Below are 11,783 nucleotides of genomic sequence, written 5' to 3'. Positions count from 1 at the left end.
GGTGTCACCTGGGCCCACTTTTGCTGAGTCGCTAAGGAAAGCGTGCAAAACTTATCTCGGGCCACTTCAACACCGTGGAAGTGACTGCTAGGACTAATAGGAAGAGTTCCCTATCTCTCTCTCGCCTTCTGGCGCCTTTGGGCCAAATTCCAATTTAGGTCTCGCCTGGTCCTCTTTTGCTGAGTCACTACGAAACGCTTGCAAAACTCATCTCGGACCACTGAAACACCTTGGAAGTGACAGCTAGGACTAATAGGAAGACTTCCCTATCTCTCTCTCGCCTCCTGGCGCCTTTGCGCCCAAATTCCAAGTTGGGTCTTGCTTGGGTATTCTTTTGCTGAGTCGCAAAGGAACGCGTGCAAAACTCATCTCGGGCCACTGAAACACCTTAGATGTGACAGCTAGGACTAATAGGAAGACTTCCCTATCTCTCACTCGCCTCCTGGCGCCTTTGCGCCCAAATTCCAATTTGGTTTTTGCTTGGGTATTCTTTTGCTGAGTCGCCAAGGAACAGGTGCAAAACTAATCTCGGGCCACTGAAACACCTTAGATGTGACTGTTAGGACTAATAGGAAGACTTCCCTATCTCTCTCTCGCCTCCTGGCACCTTTGGGCCCCAATTCCAATTTGGGTCTTGCTTGGGTATTCTTTTGCTGAGTCGCCAAGGAACGCGTGCAAAACTCATCTCGTACCACTGAAACACCTTAGATGTGACTGCTAGGACTAATCGGAAAACTTCTCTGTCTCTCTATCGCCTCCTGGGGCCTTTGGGCCCAAATTCCAGTTTGGGTGTCACCTGGGCCCACTTTTGCTGAGTCGCTAAGGAAAGCGTGCAAAACTTATCTCGGGCCACTTCAACACCGTGGAAGTGACTGCTAGGACTAATAGGAAGAGTTCCCTATCTCTCTCTCGCCTTCTGGCGCCTTTGGGCCAAATTCCAATTTAGGTCTCGCCTGGTCCTCTTTTGCTGAGTCACTACGAAACGCTTGCAAAACTCATCTCGGACCACTGAAACACCTTGGAAGTGACAGCTAGGACTAATAGGAAGACTTCCCTATCTCTCTCTCGCCTCCTGGCGCCTTTGCGCCCAAATTCCAAGTTGGGTCTTGCTTGGGTATTCTTTTGCTGAGTCGCCAAGGAACACGTGCAAAACTCATCTCGGGCCACTGAAACACCTTAGATGTGACTGTTAGGACTAATAGGAAGACTTCCCTATCTCTCTCTCGCCTCCTGGCGCCTTTGGGCCCAAATTCTAATTTTGGTCTTGCTTGGGTATTCTTTTGCTGAGTCGCCAAGGAACACGTGCAAAACTCATCTCGGGCCACTGAAACACCTTAGATGTGACTGTTAGGACTAATAGGAAGAGTTCCCTGTCTCTCTCTCGCCTCCTGGCGCCTTTGGGTCCAAATTTCAATTTGGGTCTCGCCTGTGTCCTCTTTTGCTGAGTCGCAAAGGAATGCGTGCAAAACTCATCTCGGGCCACTGAAACACCTTAGATGTGACTGTTAGGACTAATAGGAAGACTTCCCTATCTCTCTCTCGCCTCCTGGCGCCTTTGGGCCCAAATTCTAATTTTGGTCTTGCTTGGGTATTCTTTTGCTGAGTCGCAAAGGAATGCGTGCAAAACTTATCTCGGGCCACTTAAACACCGTGGAAGTGACTGCTAGGACTAATAGGAAGAGTTCCCTATCTCTCTCTCGCCTTCTAGCGCCTTTGGGCCAAATTCCAATTTACGTATCGCCTGGTCCTCTTTTGCTGAGTCGCTACGAAACGCTTGCAAAACTCATCTCGGACCACTGAAACACCTTGGAAGTGACAGCTAGGACTAATAGGAAGACTTCCCTATCTCTCTCTCGCCTCCTGGCGCCTTTGGGCTCAAATTCCAATTCGGGTCTCGCCTGGGTATTCTTTTGCTGAGTCGCCAAGGAACGCGTGCAAAACTCATCTCAGGCAATTGAAACACCTTGGAAGTGACTGCTAGCACTAATAGGAAGAGTACCCTGTCCCTCTCGCGCCTCCAGGAGCCTTTAGACCCAAATTCCAATTTGGGTCTCGCCTGGTCCTCTTTTGCTGAGTCGCTAAGAATAGCTTGCAAAACTCATCTCGAGCAACTGAAACACCTTGGAAGTGACTGCTAGCACTAATAAAAAAGTACCCTGTCTCTCTCGAGCCTCCAGGAGCCTTTAGGCCCAAATTCGAATTTAGATCTCGCCTGGGCCTCTTTTGCTTAGTCGCTAAGGAACGCGTGCAAAACTCATCTCGGGACACTAAAACACCTTGGAAGTGACTGCTAGGACTAATATGAAGAGTTCCCTGTTTCTCTATCGCCTCCTCGCGCCTTTGGGCCCAAATTTCAGTTTTGCTCTCGCCTAGGGCCTCTTTTGCTGAGTCGCTAAGGAAACTTGCAAAACTCATCTCGGGCCACTTAAAAACCTTGGAAGTGACTACTAGGACTAATAGGCAGAGTTCCCATTCTCTCTCTCGCCTTCTGGCGCCTTTTGGCCCAAATTCCAATTTCGGTCTCGACTGGGTCCTCTTTTGCTGAGTCACTAAGGAACACGTGCAAAACTCATCTCGAGCAACTGAAACACCTTGGAAGTGACAGCTAGGACTAATAGGAAGACTTCCCTATCTCTCTCTCGCCTCCTGGTGCCTTTGCGCCCAAATTCCAATTTGGGTCTTGCTTGGGTATTCTTTTGCTGAGTCGCCAAGGAACGCGTGCAAAACTCATCTCGGGCCACTGCAACACCTTAGCTGTGACTGCTAGGACTAGTAGGAAGACTTCCCTGTCTCTCTATCGCCTCCTGGCGCCTTTGGGCCCAAATTCCAGTATGGGTCTCGCCTGGGCCCTTTTTTGCTGAGTCGCTAAGGAAAGCGCTAGACTCATCTCGGCCCACTTAAACACCTTGGAAGTGACTGCTAGGACTAATAGGAAGAGTTCCCTCTCTCTCTTGCCTCCTGGCGCCTCTGGGCCCAAATTCCAATTCAGGTCTCGCCTGGGTATTCTTTTGCTGAGTCCCTAAGGAACGCGTGCAAAACTCATCTGGGGCCACTGAAACACCTTGGAAGTGACTGCTAGCACTAATAGGAAGAGTATCCTATCTCTCTCTCGCCTCCTAGCGCCGTTGGGCCCAAATTCTGATTTGGGTTTTGCTTAGGTATTCTTTTGCTGAGTCGCTAAAGAACGCGTGCAAAACTCATCTCGGGCCACTGAAACACCTTCAAAGTGACTGCTAGGACTAGTAGGAAGATTTCCCTGTCTCTCTATCGCCTCCTGGCGCCTTTTGGCCCAAATTCCAATTTGGGTCTCGCCTGCGTCCTTTTTTGCTGAGTCGCTAAGGAACGCGTGCAAAGCTCATCTCGGCCCACTGAAACACCTTGGAAATGACTGCTAGCACTAATAGGAAAAGTACCCTGTCTCTCTCGCGCCTCCAGGAGCCTTTAGGCCCAAATTCAAATTTAGGTCTCGCCTGGGCCTCTTTTGCTTAGTCGCTAAGGAACGCGTGCAAAAGTCATCTCGGGCCACTTAAAAACCTTGGAAGTGACTTCTAGGACTAATAGGAAGAGTTCCCTATCTCTCTTTCGCCTCCTGGCTCCTTTTGGCCCAAATTCCAATTTCGGTCTCACCTGGTCATCTTCTGCTAAGTCGCTAAGGAACGCGTGCAAAACTCATGTCGGCCCACTTAAAAACCTTGGAAGTTACTGCTAGGACTAATAGGAAGAGTTCCCTGTCTTTCTCTCGTCTCCTGGCGCCTTTTGGCCCAAATTCCAATTTCGGTCTCGACTAGGTCCTCTTTTGCTGAGTCACTAAGGAACACGTGCAAAACTCATCTCGAGCCACTGAAACACCTTGGAAGTGACTGCTAGGACTAAAAGGAAGAGTTCCCCATCTCTCTCTCGCCTCCTGGCGCCTTTGGGTCCAAATTCCAATTTGGGTTTTGCTTGGGTATTCTTTTGCTGAGTCGCCAAGGAACGCGTGCAAAACTCATGTCGGGCCACTGAAACACCTTAGAAGTGACTGCTAGGACTAATAGGAAGACTTCCCTATCTCTCTATTGCCTCCTGGCGCCTTTGGGCCCAAATTCCAGTTTGGGTCTCGCTTGGGCCCTCTTTTGCTGAGTCGCTAAGGAAAGCGTGCAAAACTCATCTCGGGCCACTTAAACACCTTGGAAGTGACTGCTAGGACTAGTAGGAAGAGTTCCCTATCTCTCTCTCGCCTCCTGGCGCCTCTGGGCCCAAATTCCAATTCAGGTCTCGCCTGGGTATTCTTTTGCTGAGTCGCTAAGGAACGCGTGCAAAACTCATCTCGGGCCACTGAAACACCTTCGAAGTGACTGCTAGGACTAGTAGGAAGACTTCCCTGTCTCTCTATCGCCTCCTGGCGCGTTTGGGCCCAAATTCCAATTTGGGTCTTGCCTGGGTATTCTTTTGCTGAGTCACTAAGGAACACGTGCAAAACTCATCTCGAGCAACTGAAACACCTTGGAAGTGACAGCTAGGACTAATAGGAAGACTTCCCTATCTCTCTCTCGCCTCCTGGCGCCTTTGCGCCCAAATTCCAATTTGGGTCTTGCTTGGGTATTCTTTTGCTGAGTCGCCAAGGAACGCGTGCAAAACTCATCTCGGGCCACTGCAACACCTTAGCTGTGACTGCTAGGACTAGTAGGAAGACTTCCCTGTCTCTCTATCGCCTCCTGGCGCCTTTGGGCCCAAATTCTAGTATAGGTCTCGCCTTGGCCCTTTTTTGCTGAGTCGCTAAGGAAAGCGCTAGACTCATCTCGGCCCACTTAAACACCTTGGAAGTGACTTCTAGGACTAATAGGAAGAGTTCCCTCTCTCTCTTGCCTCCTGGCGCCTCTGGGCCCAAATTCCAATTCAGGTCTCGCCTGGGTATTCTTTTGCTGAGTCGCTAAGGAACGCGTGCAAAACTCATCTCGGGCCACTGAAACACCTTCGAAGTGACTGCTAGGACTAGTAGGAAGACTTCCCTGTCTCTCTATCGCCTCCTGGCGCGTTTGGGCCCAAATTCCAATTTGGGTCTTGCCTGGGTCCTCTTTTGCTGAGTCGCTAAGGAACGCGTGCAAAGCTCATCTCGGCCCACTGAAACACCTTGGAAGTGACTGCTAGCACTAATAGGAAAAGTACCCTGTCTCTCTCGCGCCTCCTGGCGCCTTTGGGCCCAAATTCCTATTTGGGTCTTGCCTGGGTCCTCTTTTGCTGAGTCCCTAAGGAACGCGTGTAAAACTTATCTCGGGCTACTGAAACACCTTGGAAGTGATTGCTAGGACTAATAGGAAGAGTTACCTATCTCTCTCTCGCCTCCTGGCGCCTTTGGGCCCAAATTCCAATTCGGGTCTCGCCTGGGTATTCTTTTACTGAGTCGCTAAGGAACGCGTGCAAAACTCATCTCGGGCCACTGAAACACCTTCGAAGTGACTGCTAGGACTAGTAGGAAGACTTCCCTGTCTCTCTATCGCCTCCTGGTGCCTTTGGGCCCAAATTCCAATTTGGGTCTTGCCTGGGTCCTCTTTTGCTGAGTCCCTAAGGAACGCGTGCAAAACTCATCTCCCACCACTGCAACACCTTGGAAGTGACTCCTAGGACTAATAGGAAGAGTTCCTTGTCTCTCTATCGCCTCCTGGCGCCATTGGGCCCAAATTCCAGTTTGGGTCTCGCCTAAGCCCTCTTTTGCTGAGTCGCTAAGGAAAGCGTGCAAAACTCATCTCGGGCCACTTAAAAACCTTGGAAGTGACTTCTAGGACTAATAGGAAGAGTTCCCTATCTCTCTCTCGCCTCCTGGCGCCTTTTGGCCCAAATTCCAATTTCGGTCTCACCTGGTCATCTTCTGCTAAGTCGCTAAGGAATGCGTGCAAAACTCATGTCACGCCACTTAAAAACCTTGGAAGTTACTGCTAGGACTAATAGGAAGAGTTCCCTATCTTTCTCTCGCCTCCTGGCGCCTTTTGGCCCAAATTCCAATTTCGGTCTCGACTGGGTCCTCTTTTGCTGAGTCACTAAGGAATACGTGCAAAACTCATCTTGAGCCACTGAAACACCTTGGAAGTTACTGCTAGGACTAAAAGGAAGAGTTCCCTATCTCTCTCTCGCCTCCTGGCGCCTTTGGGTCCAAATTCCAATTTGGGTTTTGCTTGGGTATTCTTTTGCTGAGTCGCCAAGGAACGCGTGCAAAACTCATGTCGGGCCACTGAAACACCTTAGAAGTGACTGCTAGGACTAATAGGAAGACTTCCCTGTCTCCCTATCGCCTCCTGGCGCCTTTGGGCCCAAATTCCAGTTTGGGTCTCGCTTGGGCCCTCTTTTGCTGAGTCGCTAAGGAAAGCGTGCAGAACTCATCTCGGGCAACTTAAACACCTTGGAAGTGACTGCTAGGACTAGTAGGAAGAGTTCCCTATCTCTCTCTCGCCTCCTGGCGCCTGTGGGCCTAAATTCCAATTAGGGTCTCGCCTGGGTATTCGTTTGCTGAGTCGCTAAGGAACGCGTGCAAAACTCATCCTGGATCATTGAAACACCTTGGAAGTGACTGCTAGGACTAATAGGAAGACTTTCCTATCTCTCTCTCGCCCCCTGACGCCGTTTGGCCCAAATTCCAATTTGGGTCTTGCCTGGGTCCTCTTTTGCTGAGTCGCTAAGGAACGCGTGCAGAACTTATCTCGGGCAACTTAAACACCTTGGAAGTGACTGCTAGGACTAATTGGAAGACTTACCTATCTCTCTCTCGCCTCTTGGCGCCTTTGGGCCCAAATTCCAAATCGGGTCTCGCCTGGGTATTCTTTTGCTGAGTCGCTAAGGAACGCGTGCAAAACTCATCTCGGGCCACTGAAACACCTTGGAAGTGACAGCTAGGACTAATAGGAAGACTTCCCTATCTCTCTCTCGCCTCCTAGCGCCTTTGGGCACAAATTCCAATTCGGGTCTCGCCTGGGTATTCTTTTGCTGAGTCGCTAAGGAACGCGTGCAAAACTCATTTCAGGGAACTGAAACACCTTGAAAGTGACTGCTAGGACTAAAAGGAAGAGTTCCCTATCTGTCTCTCGCCTCCTAGCACCGTTGGGCCCAAATTCCAATTCGGGTCTCGCCTGGGTTCTCTTTTGCTGATTTGCTAAGGGACGCGTGCAAAAGTCATCTTGGGCCACTGAAACACCTTGGAAGTGACTGCACACACTAATAGGAAGGGTTCCCTGTCTCTCTCTCGCCTCTTGGCGCCTTTGGGCCCAAATTCCAATTTAGGTCTCGCCTGGTCCTCTTTTGCTGAGTCTCTAAGGAAAGCATGTCAAACTCATCTCGGGCCACTAAAACACCTTGGAAGTGATTGCTAGGACTAATAGGAAGAGTTCCCTGCCTCTCTCTTGCCTCTGAGCACCTTGGGCCCAAATTTCAATTTGGGTCTCGCCTGGGGCTTCTGTTGTTGAGTCGCTAAGGAACGCGTGCAAAACTCATCTGGGGCAACTGAAACACATTGGAAGTGACTGCTAGGACTAATAGGAAGAGTTCCCTGTCTCTCTCTCGCCTCCTGGCGCCTTTGGGCCCAAATTCCAATTTGGGTCTTGCCTGGGTATTCTTTTGCTGAGCCGCTAAGGAACGCGTGCATAACTCATCTCGAGGCACTGAAACACCTTGGAAGTGACTGCTAGGACTAATAGGAAGAGTTCCCTGTCTCTCTCTTGCCTCCTAGAGCCTTTCAGCACAAATTCCAGTTTGGGTCTCGCCTAGGTCCTTTTTTGCAATGTCGCTAAGGAAGGCATGCAAAACTCATCTCTGGCCACTGAAACACCTTAGAAGTGACTGCTAGGACTAATAGGAAGAGTACCCTGTCTCTCTCGCGCCTCCAGGAGCCTTTAGACCCAAATTCTAATTGTTGTCTCGCCTTGTCTTCTTTTGCTGAGTCGCAAAGAAATGCGTGCAAAACTGATTTTGGGCCACTGAAACACCTTGGAAGTGACTGCTAGCACTCATAGGAAGACTTCCCTGTCACTCTCTAGCCTCCTGCCGCCTTTGGTCCCAATTTCCAATTTGGGTCTCGCCTGGGTCCTCTTTTGCTGAGTCACTTGGGAACACGTGCAAAACTCATCTCGGGCCACTGAAACACCTTAGAAGTGTTTGCTAAGACTAATAGGAAGAGTTCCCTGCCTCCCTCTCTCCTCCTGGCGCCTTTGGGCCCAAATTCCAATTCGGGTCTCGCCTGGGTCCTCTTTTGCTGGGTCGCTAAGGAAATCGTGCAAAACTCATCTAGGGCCACTTAAACACCTTCGAAGTGACTCCTAGGACTAATAGGAAGAGTTCCCTGTCTCTCTCGCGCCTCCAGGAGCCTTTAGACCCAAATTCTAATTGTTGTCTGGCCTTGTCTTCTTTTGCTGAGTCGCAAAGAAATGCGTGCAAAACTCATTTTGGGCCACTGAAACACCTTGGAAGTGACTGCTAGCACTCATAGGAAGACTTCCCTGTCACTCTCTAGCCTCAGCCCGCCTTTGGTCCCAATTTCCAATTTGGGTCTCGCCTGGGTCCTCTTTTGCTGAGTCACTAGGGAACACGTGCAAAACTCATCTCGGGCCACTGAAACACCTTAGAAGTGTTTGCTAAGACTAATAGGAAGAGTTCCCTGCCTCCCTCTCTCCTCCTAGCGCCTTTGGGCCCAAATTCCAATTCGGGTCTCGCCTGGGTCCTCTTTTGCTGGGTCGCTAAGGAAATCGTGCAAAACTCATCTAGGGCCACTTAAACACCTTCGAAGTGACTACTAGGACTAATAGGAAGAGTTCCCTGTCTCTCTCTCGCCTCCTGGCGCCTTTTGGCCTAAATACTAATTTCGGTCTCGACTGGGTCCTCTTTTGCTGAGTCTCTATGGAACGCATGCAAAACTCATCTCGGGCCAATTAAACACCTTGGAAGTGACTGCTAGGACTAATAAGAAGAATTCCCTGCCTCTCTCTCGCCTTCTGGCACCTTTGGGCCCAAATTCCAATTCGGGTCTCGCCTGGGTCCACTTTTGCTGGGTCGCTAAGGAAATCGTGCAAAACTCATCTAGGGCCACTTAAACACCTTTGAAGTGACTGCTTGGACTAATAGGAAGATATCCCCGTCTCTCTCTTGCCTCTTGGCGCCTTTGGGCCCAATTTCCAATTTGGGCCTCGCCTAGGTCCTCTTTTGCTTAATCGCAAAGTAACGCGTGCAAAACTCATATCGGGTCACTGAAAAACCTTGGAAGTGACTGCTAGCACCAATAGGAAGTGTTCCCTGTCTCTCTATCGCCTCCTGGCGCCTTTGGGCCCAAATTCCAGTGTGAGTCTCGCTTGTGTCCTCTTTTACTGAGTCGCTAAGGAAAGCGTGCAAAACTCATCTCGGGCCACTTAAACACCTTGGAAGTGACTGCTAGGACTAATAGGAAGAGTTCCCTGTCTCACTCTCGTCTCCTGGCGCCTTTGGGCCGAAATTCCAATTGTGGTCTTGCCTGGTATTTTTTGCTGAGTCGCTAAGGAACGCATGCAAAACTCATCTCAGGGTACTAAAATAGCTTGGAAGTGACTGCTAGGACTAATAGGAAGAGTTCCCTGTCTCTCTGTAGCGTCCTGGCGCGTTTGGTCCCAAATTTTTTTCTTGCAGCAGAATTTTCACTGATACTTTTCTTCTTTTCTTGCTTTCAGTCACTATTTTCTTTTCTGCAGCACTTTGCTGTGCTTCTTTTCTTTTGAACTCACATTTTTGTTCTTTTCACAGCTTTGCTTCATAAATTTTTCATTTTACTGCGGTACTTTTGTTCTTTCTTTCTGGCTTGTTGAACTCAAACTTAGATAGCATGCTATTTCCCACCCCAAACTTAGAACATTGCTTGTCCTCAAGCAATTAAAATCTGGATGCCACCCCAAACTTAGTTTTAAAACTCATTCTTGATTAAACTCATTATGCCTTTGATCTTTTGAATGGTAAAAATTGGTTTTTCAATCAAGTCTTTATAATGAGGTAATTTCAAGAAAGGGGATATTAAGCTCAAAAGGGTGAACTAAGATATTCAATCATAAAGGAAGGCCTTTAGGCTGACTAGGTATAATCAAACATGGCCTCTATCATGTGGGTGAAAACTGTAGCATGCACATTCAATTAAGAACAAGGGCAAGTTCTAGAGAATACAGCCAAATATGATTAATCACACAAGAAAAGAATTAGACAGCTCAAATCTCACTAGGTATTATAAGTGATCATGTGGATTAATGAAAACACAATGCACTTTTCAGAAATTTATGCACCTAGTGGCAACTGCCTCATTTTTGAAAATACAAGTGTGATCTCATTTTGAGAATGGAAAAAACAACTTAAAAAAATTCACACAGAATTCACAAAATTGTCACTCATCTTGCAGTTAATTTGCAGAAAACAGCTCATAACCTAGACTATTATCAGTAAATTTTCAGTGTATTGTGTAGCTAACACATGAATCAAGAGGTAAGGAATAACCCCCCTTTCATGGCAGCTTGTGCAGGTGTCATCAGCCAATGTGTGTGAGTGTTGTGTGAGTGTGACATTTTCTGCACAAAACACCAAAAATTTTGTCAATTAGCAAGTGAAAAAGGGATTGAATTCTGCATAATTAATGTGTGTTCAAAACATAATTGTTCAGAATTAGCATGAAACCAAAATATACCAAGTGTGCAAATTACAAACCCAAATTCTAAAATGAAACTAAAAAGTTTGAAACTTAATTACAAAACCATCAAGAGAAAATTCGAATTAACAGAAAAGAAAATAAAAATCCTAAGCTAGTCATCTTGAGCATCCTCCTCATCAGAAATTTCATCTTCATCTTCTTCCTCATCCTCCTCATCTTCTTCTTCCTCCACCACTTCTTCAGTTGGCTGTGGAAAATGAGTCTTGTATATTGGCAAGTCTTTAAAAACTGATGAGCGTAGACATTGAGCATTCTCAGCCAAGTCTGGTGTGTGATAAAGTTCATCTTTGGTCATTCCCATCTTCTGACCAAGATTCATCAACACACATTCCACTAGCATAGTTCCTGCCTTCAAACTGTTGTGGAGCTCAGTTTGTCGTTCAGCCAATTGATTTTGCCTTTCAACCAAAAGATGTAGGATGTCCTTCATCTTCATTGGTTTCTCCTTTCTGAACTGAGTAAGGATAGGTGCAGCTGAAGTGCAGGAGGTGGTGGCATAGATTTCCTTTACCATTGAGACAGAGATAGGGGGAGCAGATATGATTTTCTCTTGGTAGTCTCCAACTTCAACCCCTGCATCCTCACAAAGTAAAGTGATTAATGAGGGAAAGGCTAGTGAATCTCTTTTTGTTTTCAGAATATTTAAGATACATTCACTAATTACTTCCCCTGCATCAATGTACATATCATTAACAATAGCAAACAATAATTCAGCCCTCTTTACTGCCAGGGTTGAACTATGCTTGACTGGCATGAAAGAATTCAATAGAAAGGTACTCCAGACTTTAGCAAATGGTAGTAGGTTCTTGGTGGTGATGCACTTGGGTTTCTGGGCGAGGTTCAGCTGCCAAGTTGTGCCTGGCCTTCCAATTCTGTGCAGGATTTCAATATAATCCTTGTCTTGACTATTCTTAAAGTCAGTGAAGTCCATCTGCCCAGGTTGTCTTTCAGTGTAAATTTCCAACACTCGATTGATGTTGGCAGCAGTGAAATCCACCCTCATACCCTTGACCATTGTGTGAAATTTGGGAATTTGGTCTCCCTTGAACCGCATTGCATTTGCATAAAACTCCTGTGTAATTTCTCTCCAACCATTATCAGCCAAGGA

Source organism: Abrus precatorius, unplaced genomic scaffold, assembly GCF_003935025.1.
Source record: "Abrus precatorius isolate BTA unplaced genomic scaffold, Abrus_2018 Scaffold1, whole genome shotgun sequence".
Lineage (NCBI taxonomy): Eukaryota > Viridiplantae > Streptophyta > Magnoliopsida > Fabales > Fabaceae > Abrus > Abrus precatorius.
This window is presented reverse-complemented; position numbering follows the sequence as displayed.